The sequence below is a fragment of the Cylas formicarius genome, unplaced genomic scaffold, assembly GCF_029955315.1.
Source record: "Cylas formicarius isolate icCylForm1 unplaced genomic scaffold, icCylForm1.1 PGA_scaffold_5__7_contigs__length_24384050, whole genome shotgun sequence".
In the NCBI taxonomy this organism is placed as follows: Eukaryota; Metazoa; Arthropoda; class Insecta; order Coleoptera; family Brentidae; genus Cylas; species Cylas formicarius.
In genome coordinates, this window is record NW_026844341.1 from 18,342,751 (window position 1) to 18,357,343 (window position 14,593).

Sequence of the window (14,593 nt, forward strand, 5' to 3'; positions counted from 1 at the left end):
ACCTGAACCTATTTTTCCATGGCATTAGAAAAGAGTATAATGATATAATAATTGGCACCTGAGCCATGCGAAGATCTTGATAAGGCGAAACCTTCTTTTCCGATGGCCTTAAAGTTCTTCACCATTGTTATTCGTATTTTAGGTGATGATATGTTGCAAGTTGTATTCGCACAAGACGAAGAAGACCTAAGTTACATGTTACGACGACTGAAGGAAGAATATGAAAAAAATGGAATGGAAATAAATTTTTCGAAAACGGAATACCTGGCAACAACAGAAGATGGAGAAAACTATCTACAAGTCGATGAAAATCATCAAATAAAGAGAACCAAAAAGTTCAAATACTTAGGTTTCATAATATCTCAAAAAGGGACAACAGAGAAAGAAATGAACAGTAGACTAGGCCAGACGCGAAACTGTATCAGACAACTAAATCCAATACTCTGGGATAGACACATCACTCGACACACCGAATCACATATATTTAACACCATAGTACAGAGCGTAGTGACATACGGCGCGGAAAACTGGGTGATCAACAAAAAATACAAAAGTAAAATACAGGCCACTGAAATGGAATACTGGAGGAGAAGTTGTAGAATTTCGAGAATAGACAAAGTAAGAAACGAGGAGATCAGGCAGCGAATGGGTGTCAAGAAAGATACCTTAACATTGATTGAAGAAATATATATATATATATATATATATATATATATATATATATATATATATATATATATATATATATATATATATATATATATATATATATATATATATATATATATATATATATATATATATATATATATATATATATATATATATATGGAATAATGGAAAAATTCACATTTTCAGGACTTTATTCAATGCCGGGAACAATAATATATCTGAACGGCCGACCCACTAAGAATTGTCACGGGCTGTAGAGAAGTCTTAGCCGTATAGCTTTATTGAAAAAAACAAATTACCAGAGAGGAAGTAAAGTATCTCTAAATTTATTTTAAACCTTTTAGCGACCGTTCTAGGAATTTGAAAATAATTGTCAGCCATTTCTTATGGCCTTTTTTATGATAAATTTTTTCCTTAAGGCAAGAGCCGACAGCCATTTTTACGGGAGCATTCTGTACAACCAAAAATTGTAATAATTAGTTAATTTTGATAGATGTTTATACAAAAAATTGTATTGTACTCCGGCTTTGCAGTACGACATTATTCGAACCCAGAGTATAATACGACCAGTAGTTTATACTGCATTAAGTACGTCTTGCCTGAGATGGGCCATAACGAATATTTGTAGAAACTTGAAACTTTTATTTTAAACGTAAATGGGCCGTTTTAAATTTGATTAAGCATTGATACGGCTGGGTATTTTCGCATAGGTAGAAGCGTTTATTTTAACATCAGGTGATATATATCATAGTTCAATAAGAACAAACGTTGTTCCGATTTTCACATAAATATATTTAAATGACAGCTGTTTCGGCAACACCGTGCCTGGATATTTATCAGCCTATGAATAAAAAAATAAAAGGCAGCCATTTTGTATGTATAGGGATGGTTTGAACATGTATTATAGTGTTTGTGTGTTAAGGTTTATGGTATATTGAAAAATCTAATTTGTTTTGTGCTTTAATTATCGTTAAATCCAAGAAATTTAAAGGGTTATTTTGTTCGATTTCAGTAGTAAATTTTATGCGATTGTGTAAATAGTTGATATAATTTAAAAAGGTATCTGATTGCTCTTAGTCCCTACGAAACACGCAAAACATCATCCATATATCTGTACCACCAAAGAAAACTTTCAAATAACGGATGTTCAAGTATAATATTTTCCAGATTGTCCATAAAAATTTCGGCAAGTAGAGGACTAAGTGGGTTTCCCATAATTAGTCCTTCTCACCATTAAAATCAAAGTAATTTTGGTCTAAACAAACTATTATACTATCCAATAAATCTTGTTTAAAGATCCTGAAAAAGGCACGGTGTTGCCGAAACAGCTCTTATTTAAGTATATTTATTTGAAAATCTGAACAACGTTTGTTCTAATTTAACTATTTTAAATGGATTTTCATCAAGTAAAAGCCACTTCAGTACGATATATATCTTTCTTAAAAGAGGTATTTGAAGGTGATCCTTCCAGTAAGTACGGATAGTGTAATAACAGTAACAAGTGTGTACTAGACACACATAGAAAACTCATAATAATACTTCATGCTGCGTCCAAAAATGGTTGGGTGGAAGATGCTTCATGTTTGTCTTCCAAAGATTCAAGTGTGGATTACCTTGAAAACATGATCGCGGAAATATTTGACGACTGATTTGAAAATACATTTTTGCCAACACTATCGCTAAATACTGTTAACGGGTGGGATAATGCCTCGTATCATTCAGCTCAAATTAGAAAATGTCCACATACTTCTTCAAATAAAGAAGAAATTAAAGAATTTCTCTATAAAAGTGATTTATATTTTGAAGAGAGCTAGACGAAAAAACAACTTCTTGAATTATTAAAAATAAAACATTTTAATAAAGACTACAAAATCGTTTCGATTGCACAACAGAACGGACACGAAATCTTAAGATTACCTACCCCCGTTTCATTGTATATTTAACCCGAGTGAGATTATTTGGTTAGTTTGAGTTGAAAGCGCATATAAGAAGAAATAACACTGCACCAAAATTTAGTGATAGCACTATAAACGTAATTCGTCAAGAGGTAGCTAAACTACCAATACATACCTGTGAAAAACGAGTAATAAAAGAAGAAAATATTTATTGAGAACGATTAGTGGGGGAGTTGATCATTGAAATGGTGACGACAGTAGCGATAGTGATGACTCTTTAAGTGACTGATACGTTTTGTAAAACTTCTGGATTCCTCCTGCGTCTGTTTTTGCTGAGTTGAACTTGCTGACGTTTCGCCGATCATCCTGCTGGCTTCTTCAGAGCTTGACCGAACCAGCTTTAGCAAGTTCGACCCAGCAGGAGGAATCCAGAAGTTTTGTAAAAAGTATTACAGTAGCCTGTGGAAGTTTCTCTCAAACATTAAGTGACTGACGCTTTATTACTTAGGGAGGAAATGCATCATGCACGAGTTGCCGTCTTTTATCTGGGCAAAACGGTGTGGGACTCAAACCCACTAAAACCTCTCTATTTCTACGCCCTGCATCGCATCCATGGAGATTATTCTTAAACCAGTTGCCTCACCATATTGTCTTTATCTCTCCTCTTTCTCTTTCCTACTCATTATGGCTTTAATCACATCGTTATTGTTTTCCGTATATTGCGCTTGTTAGTGTAAGTAGATAAATTCCTAGGACGGTCCTGGACTGGTTAAGGGTAAGGGTGTTCTACAAGGGGCTGGGGTATTGGAGTAATAAACAGTGTGCAAAGTTAATCACGGGGTCTGTTGTAGAAGCACTATAATTCTGGTCGAAGTATATACCGTCCCCAAGGTGTTCGGCACCGCGACGGCGGTTTCAAGCGACGCCGCGGGGCGAAATACCACGAAAAAAAAAAAGAAACGATGGGAACCGGCAAAACGGCTCACCTTTACCTCCGCCTCTCCTACTCCTCGAGCCGTGCTCTTTTTAACTTTAACCGGGTTATTGGGTCGCGATCGGCTCGTGACCGATTCAAAGCCGCGGCGGTGTCCTTTGAACTCATATTTTCCGGTCGGCGGATTTGTGGTGCGCGTGGGTGTCCCGTTCTTATTGTTAATAACGATATGCATTTGATCTTTGGCACGCCGATCACCTCTCGATACGCAGACACAGTACTTATATCAAGCCACTTGGTGGACACAATAAACAAGAGACAACAAAATTTAGTTGCTTATAACTACAAACTTCATTCCTGTTAACATATCCTTTTGCACATCATCTTTCCACTTACCTTCCACTAAATTAGTAACTGTCATGTAGAATGGAAAAACCCACGGTCTGGGAAATATAAATAAAAGCAGTCGCAAGATTCTTCTATAAACTGCTCTTAGGAATCTTCAATATACATCTGCATGGAGAATTCCTTTAAGTGAGTGGAATCTACGGAAAGGCGGACAGTAAAGATTGCAAAAACTGCAGAGTGTTGCGAGTTCAGGGGCCCCACTATATGGTAGTTTTGTAGTAAAATTGATTCCCAGAAGAGGCGCTCGTGTATTGAATAACTTAATAGAAAAAAGAGTAGATAGGGGTAGAGAAGCACATATAACTTTGTAAAACTTCAAAAGTTGGTAAGCACTGTAAGAAAACCGTATTAGTCAAGCTTATATAAACGCGGTACTAAGTATCTACTGCAATATAGAAGTTCGATTAAACTAGTAAAATAGCACTGAAACCATCTCCTTCGTTTTTTGAAATCTACTTAGGTAATGCATTAAAAGGACGGAAAAGAAGATGTGAAGGAATTGGTTGATTAATACCAGACCAGAGGGTGTACACTCTCAGTGGTTTAAAAAAGACTATGGCCTAGTTATCGATATAGAGAAAACTGAGTAAGCGGCTTTGTTGATAACGATTTGCAGTGATCTAGATATCGGACGTGGCGAAACCATCAAACACTGTAACCAGTTTCTATATTTAGGACTGACGCTCTTCAAAAACTGAAAACGCAATGCGGATATAGTAAAATAAGGCAAGGAAAAGTAGTTACAAGAAATAGTATATTATGCAACAAGTGCGGTAAACTGCATTTGACTCACGAGTTTATTTGACACGAGCGGGGCGAGTGAGTTAAAAAGTTTACCGAACGTGTTGCATACTATACTTTTCCTACGACGTTTTTGGGTACATTTTCGCAAAACAACACGAATACATTCACTGACATGACCGTCAGAATTGACAAACGTCAAAATTCAAAGCGTGGGAAATATCTCCGAAAACATCCGATTGCTCCCCAATCCGTGCGGTAGAATCCCGGAAATGTCCGAAGTGGCTCGGATTCGTAGGAGACGAAACGCATCCCGCACGCTAGATCGGTGCGTAATTAGGTATTTTACAGACGGGAGTAGAGAAACTTAATTTATTACTTTGAAGTTGCACGACACAAGTTGCAAGTGAAGAGAGAAGAAGTAAAAGAACTTGGATCACGTAAGAAATGAGCAAATAAAAGAACAAATGGATAAAACCGACTCCATTTTGGATATCATCACTTATGGACGAAATTTCAACTGATCGTGTATTTTCGTCGATTTTAGGTGGATACTATATTCATACTGCATACTGCATAAATTCATGTATCGCTTTCTATGATCTTCAAACAAGTCCCGCTTGTTTATATCATTGACTAACTAAAACGGATTCAGGAACTGCTGTTGCCAGCCATTGCATCACTCTAGAATGGGCTACATTCCGCTATTGTCTCCTTACTTTTAGCACACAAGTTCCAAAAACACTCTTGAAAAATATGAGAGAACAGAAAAAGTATAGAATGCAACACGTTGATAAACTCGATAAAACTTGTTGCCTAATATACTACTAGGACTTGTTTTTGTCCATCTACTCTCGAAAGAGTATAGCGGAATGTGCTGCCAAAGAAGCTTCGTGTAAACTATGACCCATGATTGCTCTGGTTTGATCTAACCGACTTGTGGGCGACTTCCCTTTCCATCTTTTACCATCCATGCCTTCTGTCGCCGCTATTTGTCCAAAATATTTTAGATATGAATGATTTATTTTTGTTGAGAGTCTCGAGTTGACCTTAAGTTCCTTTTTATAATGGAAATGTTGGTTCGGTGCTTCGTGTATCTAAAGTATCTATTTTTCTTCGGTTTCCGGTTTTTAACGCCATGTCTCGCGTAAGTGGCACTACTAGAGTAAGAGGGATTCTTTTTGCATCTCCCACACCAGGGGATTAATTTGATTATTTTCTTATTATCCTGGAACCGTTGAAGGTTCGTCCCGGGTGTCCATTAATAAAACGGACGCGCCATATGGCACTCGCGAACCAGAAATCGAGTCCGTTGCAGGTCGGAAAACTTTTGCTGTTTGAGAACTGGTTCTTTTTATGTTCCTTTCGCTATTATTTAAATGTCGCGGTAATTAAGGCTGCCGCCTCTCTTTCTGCTTTACCGTTAATCGCGGCGTCATCGCCTTTTATTTCTCGCATCCCGGACGCACCGTCCCAACGGTCGACTTCGATTACTTCATCGTCCTTTTAGCGACGTAGTACTTCATTTAGAATATTATTGAATTTTGAGTAGTCGTTTGAGTCATTTCATTTTGTATTTATATTTGTGAAGAAGTCATTAGGTGCTAAATCGGGACTATATGGTGGATAACTCTTCAAATTAACGTTTATAATGCCCGAAAAGTGATTTGAAGACTTTGGGCAAACAAATGGGTCTGTACCTGACCAGTTTTCCAGTAAAAAAAGGCTAGCATTTGTTTCGAGGTGCTTAGCGCACGAACAACTTTTATGGGCTTTGTCTCATTCTGATCATCACCTGTCGCGATATCATAGACGTGTTTGGAAGCACCGCGATCGTATTTTTTTAGCATTTCCTTCGATCAATCAACACGAGCCTTTATTTGAGATGATGTAAAATTGTGTCGAATCCAACGTGAATAATTTTTTTTAGCGTCCAAATGTTCTTGCAAAATTGAATGTATGCTGGTCCCACTAAAGCCCAAAGATACCTCAATCTCAAAATCAATTTCCGCACTGCATCAATGTTTTCTGGATAAACACTAGTCCTAGATGGTGCTTTAACTTCAAAAGTTGAATTAAGTTCATCCATGCATTGTTGTTGAATTAGTCCACGTCTTCACAACTTCACAACTTCAATTTTTAAAAGTCACATTTTTTTAAATTCATCCCAAAAAACACGAACAACACTCTTTCGAGAACTCCTAACCTCAAAATGTCAAAATTCCCTATAAAAACATTAAAAGGCAGCCCTCGTAATATCAAAACACTGACCTAAAACAATCGCATCCACAAACAGACGTGTCTAACTATTTCTGACTTGGTGAAAAGCAGGGAAATCAGGATAAATCTTGGGCGACAGTGGACGACTGGAAAGAGGAAGTGCCCACAGTTTGGTTTTTCGTACCAATTTGCGTTAAATGCCTAAATAGAAAGAATAAACATATCTTGCTGTAGATTCTTCAAGAAGACGGAAGAAAAACTCACGGAAGATGGTACAGAAACATCAACGAATCAATCAGAAAACGACATCTCTACTGAATTACATTCAGATTATAATAAAATATTTCAAAAATCTTTTTTTAGTTCAGGAAAATATCCCGGTAATCTATAACGACTAACCAAAATGTAGTTTAGAACGTGTTCTTTTACATAACGGTAACAAGTATGACTCCTATTGAAGGAGCAATATGAAACAACAATTTGCGTTGATTTCAAAGTGATAAACTTCCTCCTTGGACAAAACAACAAACAAAAAATCGCGTTTTTTTTTAATTATTTATTTTAGCGATACGATAACTGCGCGCCTACAATTCTTTTATTTTGACCCAAAAATATTCGCATTAATGTGTACCAGTTTAAGGAACGATAGTGTATTTTTATTTGTTCGATATTGTAAATTTTTTCATCACCGCTTATAGAGACGAAAAAAGTTAATGTTTCAAAACCTTTCCTATACGAATCTGATAACAGTATTTCATTATCCTCAAGAACGCACCCATCTAAATACGTGAAAAAGAGGCAATCTTCTTATTGGCATCTAGTTAATTATAGGAGCATTATCAATTATAATACGGTTATTAGCGCAAAATTTACTTTTAAACTCCGATCGATCGTTTTCGAAAAAATGTCCGGTTTTCGAAGCGTCGCATCATTTGCGTGTATTTAATCTGCATAAACGACTCGTTCGGACTACTTAATTTTCATTACGCATGCAAATACGCTGAAAATGGGTTAATTATGTGGGGTACTTGGAATGTCGTTTCTTCCTTGCAGCACGTTCTAAAATTCCTCATTTTTGATTACCTTATTAGACTTTCCAGGTCAATATTGGTAATAATTTTACCGCAAAATATCTCAAAGTTCGAGGTCACCGAATGATGTTGTAAATATGGATCACCGCGTCGAACGATTGTTGACCTTCTTGGTGCCTTACACAGGCAATTACCACGAATAATACTAACTGTAATTTGGATCGTAATTGCTTTTATATCCTCCCTTTGATTACGTGCCAAATTTGGTAGTCGTACGAAAGGAATTTCTTTGTATTCCAACTCGAGCGTTGTCTACGAAAAGGAGAAATATAAAACATATTGTAATCTTGTTCGAGGTCATGTTTTTCGCCATTTTTTTGATCCATGATTTATGTTCCACGCGCCTGGCAGTTTTATTTTATGTTATCTGGCGCTAGCTTTAACGAACAAACAGGGTATTCGAAAAATGATGAATCACTGGAGAAGATTTGTTCATGGATTAAACACAAGAAATTTAACAAGTGATACATTTTTAAATCGCGTAAAACTTAACGGAACTAACAAAGTCAATAACCATTACACACTACTGATAATTTACTTATATCAGTTATACAGGGCGAAACAATAATAAAAAATAAATAATAAATACGGTTTCGCTTTTTGGCTGACTCGCAAGGGAGCAGCGTTCCGCCTTTATAGGACCGGGCCCAGCCCATTTCACCTATTGTCGACTCTTATAGCTTTTATTTGGGATTTTTACTGTCATTAAATTACTCTGATCTTATAGGCAATGTTGTTCTAGTGAAATATGGTTCAGTCGGATTTAGGTGTTCGACTGATATGGAGTACTGTTTTTGTAACCACGGAAGAAGCAGTAAAATCTCTTGTGGAAAGAGTGCGTGAAAACATCACGAATCTTTGGTGAGCCTATAGAATCCAAAAGTACTGTTTATCCCATGAACAAATTATTGTGCGTTTGACGTGAAATCTTGCATGATGCGCTGGCCGAACAAGGGCCTCCAGTGCGCATTTGGATAGTTGCATAAGCGTCTGTTATTGCAACAGGATAATGCAGGCTGTTTTAAATGATTTACTATGGGAATTGCGTTCGCCATTCCCTAATTTAAAAAAAAACCCGTACGGGATGTTTGGTTTCGAAAGTTTAACTGATGTAAAACGTGCCATAAATAGGTCTATTAAGAAGACTCCGAAAAAGTTCTTTGACCTACTGCTTAAGTTTAACGTCGAGATAAATGTATTCAGCTTAATAGAGCTATGTTGAAAAATTACATTGCAACAGTGACGAAAATTAAGAAAAGTGCAACAAAAATTATGTTTAAATTCTCATAACTTTGTAAAACATTTTTTCTATTATTTCCAATGTCAAGCAGCGATACAAGATGTTTAGTGCTCGAAATTGTTATTTATCTATCTATTTAAGATCCGAAAAAATGTTCAAGGTGGCGAACACATATTTTTTTCCATAATATGTAGATGGCGCTAGTTATTTCCTACAATCTCGCTATTTCATATCATAACCTTCTCGTGAGTACCGTCCCGTTACTTTAGTTAAAAATGATACCAGATATATTTTGATAAATTGCATTTCGATACACTCATCCCTCTGCCCCTAAAAAACTGGTCCCAGTTTCAAAATCAGTTTCCTCACGAATGTTTTGATTGATTATGCCTTGATGTCGAATTTTTTAATTTCATTTTAGAATAACGTTAAAACATCTTTTATTTAGATTAATGAATATCATTGGAATGGGGCCAAAAGTTAATTAGGGTATTACAAACCTTCAATTTATTTTAATGCATAAAAAATTAAAAATGTCAAATATGTCTAGAATTTTGTATCGAATTCAAAAATGAAGTGATATACCAGGTGTTCTATTGAAAATAGGAAAGTCGACTTTCGTCCATAAAAAATGAAACACCCTGTATATACAACATTAAAATAAATTGAAGGTTTGTAATACCTCAATCAGTTTTTGTATTTAACTTTTGGCTCCATTCCCTATAGATTTTTTTTGTACAAGCGATTTGCTCGGAATATAATATAAAACGTAAAACAAATTTGTGGTTGTTTTCTGCTAAATTATCTCGAACGTCGCCGAACATGTTGCCCGGAGCGGTTAATGCGGGTCAAAAAACGCCAAATTCAACGAAACGGTGACCCAGTAAACGGACCGATACACACCTACGACCGTTCGCGACGATAATATGCAAATGGTTTATCTCGAGAACGCCAGAAGGATCCGGCAACAGTTACCGGCGAATAAACTACGTATTTGTTTATAATATATACGTGTGTCGGCAAATAAAAGATCTCCGATTATAAGGCGTATAACGGGCCTGAGCGCCGAGAATTTACCTTGTTTTCGAATAAGAAAACGAACGGACTAATGTATGTGTGAACATAAGTTTTCCTGCGTCCCGAAGTGGGACAGGATACTGTTATGGACTATGCGCGATTGGAAATCGTAAAACGTGCGTCTCTTTATCGCAAAAGTTTATATTTCGAGATCTTCTTAAACTAGTCCCGCCATCTGGCGACTAACATTTTTATAGGGAAGTTTGACATTTTGAGGTTAGGTGTTCTCGAAAGAGTGTTGTTCGTGTTTTTTGGGATGAATTTAAAAAAATGTGACCGTTAAAAATGGAAGTTAATCGGGAGCATTTTCATGCAATAATTTTTCACACCTTTAGCCGTGGACTAACTCAACAGCAATGCATCGATGAACTTAATTCGACTTTTGGAGTTAAAGCACCATGTAGGACTACTGTTTATCGCTGGTTTTCGGACTTCAGTCGTGGTCGTAGTTTTCTTAATGATGAATTTCGCGAAGGTGGTCCCAAATCGGCGGTTGTCCAAGAAAACATTGATGCAGGGCGGAAACTGATTTTGCAGGATCGTCACGTAACTTACCATGAGACCATCTTTGGGCATTAGTGGGACCAGCATTTTGCATGGACATTTGGTCGCTAAAAAATTTGTTCGCGTTGCATTCCACGTAATTTGATATCAGCTCAAAAAAAGGCTCGTGTTGATTGGTCGAAGGAAGTGCAAAAAAAATACGATTCTGATACTTCCAAATACGTCTATGATATATATGGACTGTGTGGTTCTTTCAGAATGAGACGAAGCCCACAAAAGTTGTACGTAAGTGAAGCCTCTCTAAACAAATGGTAGCGTGTTTTTTCAGGAAAACTGGCCACGTTGCAACTGTTTCTTTGGTGAAAGGTAAAACAGTCAATTCTGAATAGTACACAACTATTTGTTTGCCAAAAGTCTTCGAAGAACTTCTCGAATTACTCTCCATGACGACAAAGCTAGCTTTCACCGATCTTTTGAGCATTAAAAACGTTGGATTTGATGAGTCGTCCACCATATACTACCGATTTAGCACTTGATGACTTCCTTTTATTCCCATCCATTAAGAATAAATTACGTGGGCAATGATTTTTGGCACCAGAAGAAGCGATTGATGCTTTTAAAAAGCATGTTTTGGAGGTGTCCGACTCGATGTGGGAAAGTGCTTTGATGATTGTTTTATCGAATGCAAAATTGTATTGTTCGTCAGGGTGAATATTTTGAGAAACAAAGTCACATTTGTTGTTAGCTTGTAGTTTTTTATTACAAATCCCGAAATATGAAAGGCAGCCTTCGTAAGAGTACGATTCGAAAGTCCAGCATATTCACTCGTTTCGTAGCGTTAATAATAATATACAGGGTCCCCAATCTCGATGGTATGTTAGAAGTATATGAAGAATGGAAAAAGATTGGGTGGCGACCACATCTACGATCTCTGTGTTGATATCTAGGACCTTGCATTTCCAAAACTTTCTATACAACACATACAACATATAAAAATATTTTTTTTGGAAAAGTTAACGAAAGACGTCATGGAAATAATTAGTTCTATTTCAACGATTTTAGGTAAAAATCTTAAATTTTGTTTGCGTAGGGCATAATACTTCAAGTTTTCGGAAAATTACACTTTGCAAAATATATAAACGTAAATTAAACTCGAATTTTAATCGGAAATTTTATATTTCGGCAATGAGGAGTAGTGTGTATTCTTTTATTTAAAAATATTAAACCATACCAAGCCTATTTTGCACCGTCTTGGAGTTTTGACGCAACTATAACTAAAACATTTATTTTATTTATTAATTTATAGTTTTTATATATTTATAATTTAAACTAACCAAAACATGGTCAATATAACAAGATTGCAGCAAGAGCATGCAGTGAATTCAATGAGCTCTATCCCAATTAGTCTTCGATGAATGTAGTGAAGTTAAAAATATAAGATAGTAGTTTAAAACTGTAATTGATAGACTTTTAAATACAAAATGCATAATTACAAGTTAATTTCCTCAACCCAACTATCCAACTTAGATTTTGATAAAATATCATGAATATACAAACCTTTTGGAAAGAATTATTTGAAATGAAAAGTGTCCATTTTCAAAAAAAAAAAAATTCTTCGACACAAGAATCTCGCACTTTTTATATCAGAAACCCCCATTTTCTTTGTTGCCTATGGTAATAAATCTTACTCACTGGGTTACTACTAAAACAGTCATATTTGCTTTCGCAATCCCGCTGTTACGCCTAATAGTCTACCCCGAAGCGCGTAATTTTCACACACCCTGTATATAGTCGAAAAAATGACACAAATAGTTTTTGCGGATTGCCTGGTTCAACAATTTTTTGGGAATATTTGTTTTCTGAAACTCAAAATATAACCGACAACATTTTTGGAATTTAAAAAAATATATTTTCCAAAGTACGGATTGCGGTTGTATGTGTACACCCTGTATAATTTGCGAAAACCTCATATATTCTAGCTCTTAATCATGCGAAAGAAACTGTCAATTGAAGCATAGTGTTTTACAGTTCATGGTTAAGGTACTGGCCACATTTAAGGGTGGGTGGGGCAAGGGGCAAGGAGGCCGTCCTCAAAAATTAACCAAAATTTTTTAAAATTATAATTATAAATTCTGGTTATTTGCCCATGTTTAGCTCTTTGCGTAATACCAGGGGTAAAATGGACCGCTCAAAAATGCTAAAAAGAAGCCATTCCATATTATTAGAAACGAATCATAATTAATTTATTGAGAGTGTTATTTTTCGGATAATTCTATGGATTTACCTTAAAGTCGGAGCTTTCGAAAATCTTATGAATACCAATACCAAATTTTTTAATAGATAGAAAAATAATTACTAGTCAGTAACGTTTTTTTTTTTATTTAAATACTTTTTAATAAATAATTATAATTATTATATGTAACATTTTAAATAGTGTCAGACGGTCAAAAAAAAAAAGATCTTTGTTTAACTTCTTGCGATTTAAACAATCCGCGATACCCACGCTCGGGCGTACCTACACCACCGACGCGTTATCTAAATATAGCTTTCCGATTTACGCGCCTAGTTATCCGATAACTCATCGGCCGGCGCGGCAAAAAACTCCCGCGGATCTCGGCGCGGGCGATCGGGGGGCTTATGCCCCAATGTAACTGACCTACGGTGAACTTTCAAGGCCGCGACGGTTATTATTAGACACCGTCCGCCAAGTCTCCACCAAGATTTATGTACGGCTCGTATAATGAGTATCAAACCGTAACGTAGAGACCGAGACAGAGAGAGAAAGGGGACACAAAGGCGAACGAGATCGCGGAGACCAGATAAAACCCGTAGTCGCGACAATATACCGGGATAAGCGAAAAAAACATCCGATTCGGATTTAAAAATCCCGATCGGCCTGACATCTGGCGACGTGGCAACTGCGCTCGCGGTCCACGCGGGTCGTCCATAGAAATTCGTCACGAAACACATGCAACTTTGTATGGTAATATTTTCCGCTTCTTTTATAAGCTTTTAAGCGTTAATATCGCGACTCGCAAATGGAGTGCATAAAGTGCTCGACACTTAACAATTTAAATTGCTCGGAAGCATGCGGCCGCGACGCTGCCACGGCCATATACGTGAAGTCGTTAGCGTTTGAGCTCTGCATTTCGTATATTAATGCGATTTTATTTATATATATATATCGGAGACCCGCGGTAATTGTTGCCTAACGGTGCATCAATCGTTGCATTCCTCGAGTTCGCCAGCTGGGAACGCGGGCGTGCCGCAGGGTTCTGCCCCCGGGCCCGATGTGGCCGCTTGACAGACCATGGAAGGTTGATTTAATTGAAAAAAAAAACAAGCCTATCTGTTATGGTATATTATGCAACAAGTACGGTAAACGGCATTTGACCCACGAGTTTAATTGACTTAAAAAGTTTACCTAACGTGTTTACCTACGACCGTTAGTTTTTGGGTACATTTTCTCAAAAAACAACACGGATACATTCACTGACATGACACTGACAGAATTGACAAATGTGAAAATTCAAAGCGTGGGAAATATCTCCGAAAACATCCGATGAGTCCCAAAGCCCGTGCGGTAAAATCCCGGAAATGTCCGAAGTGGCTCGGATCCGTGGGAAACGAAACTGACGCGGTAAGTGACGCTTTCCGTACGCTAGATCGGTGTATGATTAGGTATTTTTTCTACTCCCGTTTGTAAAATACCGATCTAGCGTGCCAATTGCCACGTCGCTTCGGACATTTCCGAGATATTACCGTACGGCTTTAATTTTGACGTTTGTCAATTCTGACGGTCATGTCAGTG

The 14,593-nt window shown here is 36.9% G+C and overlaps 1 protein-coding gene across 2 annotated transcripts in view; it reads right to left on the reverse strand.

The window, feature by feature from the left end:
• LOC132701703 (uncharacterized) overlaps positions 1–14,593 on the reverse strand; it is a 62,244-nt gene that overhangs the window by 25,261 nt on the left and 22,390 nt on the right. The gene's annotated exons all lie outside the window — the stretch shown is intronic.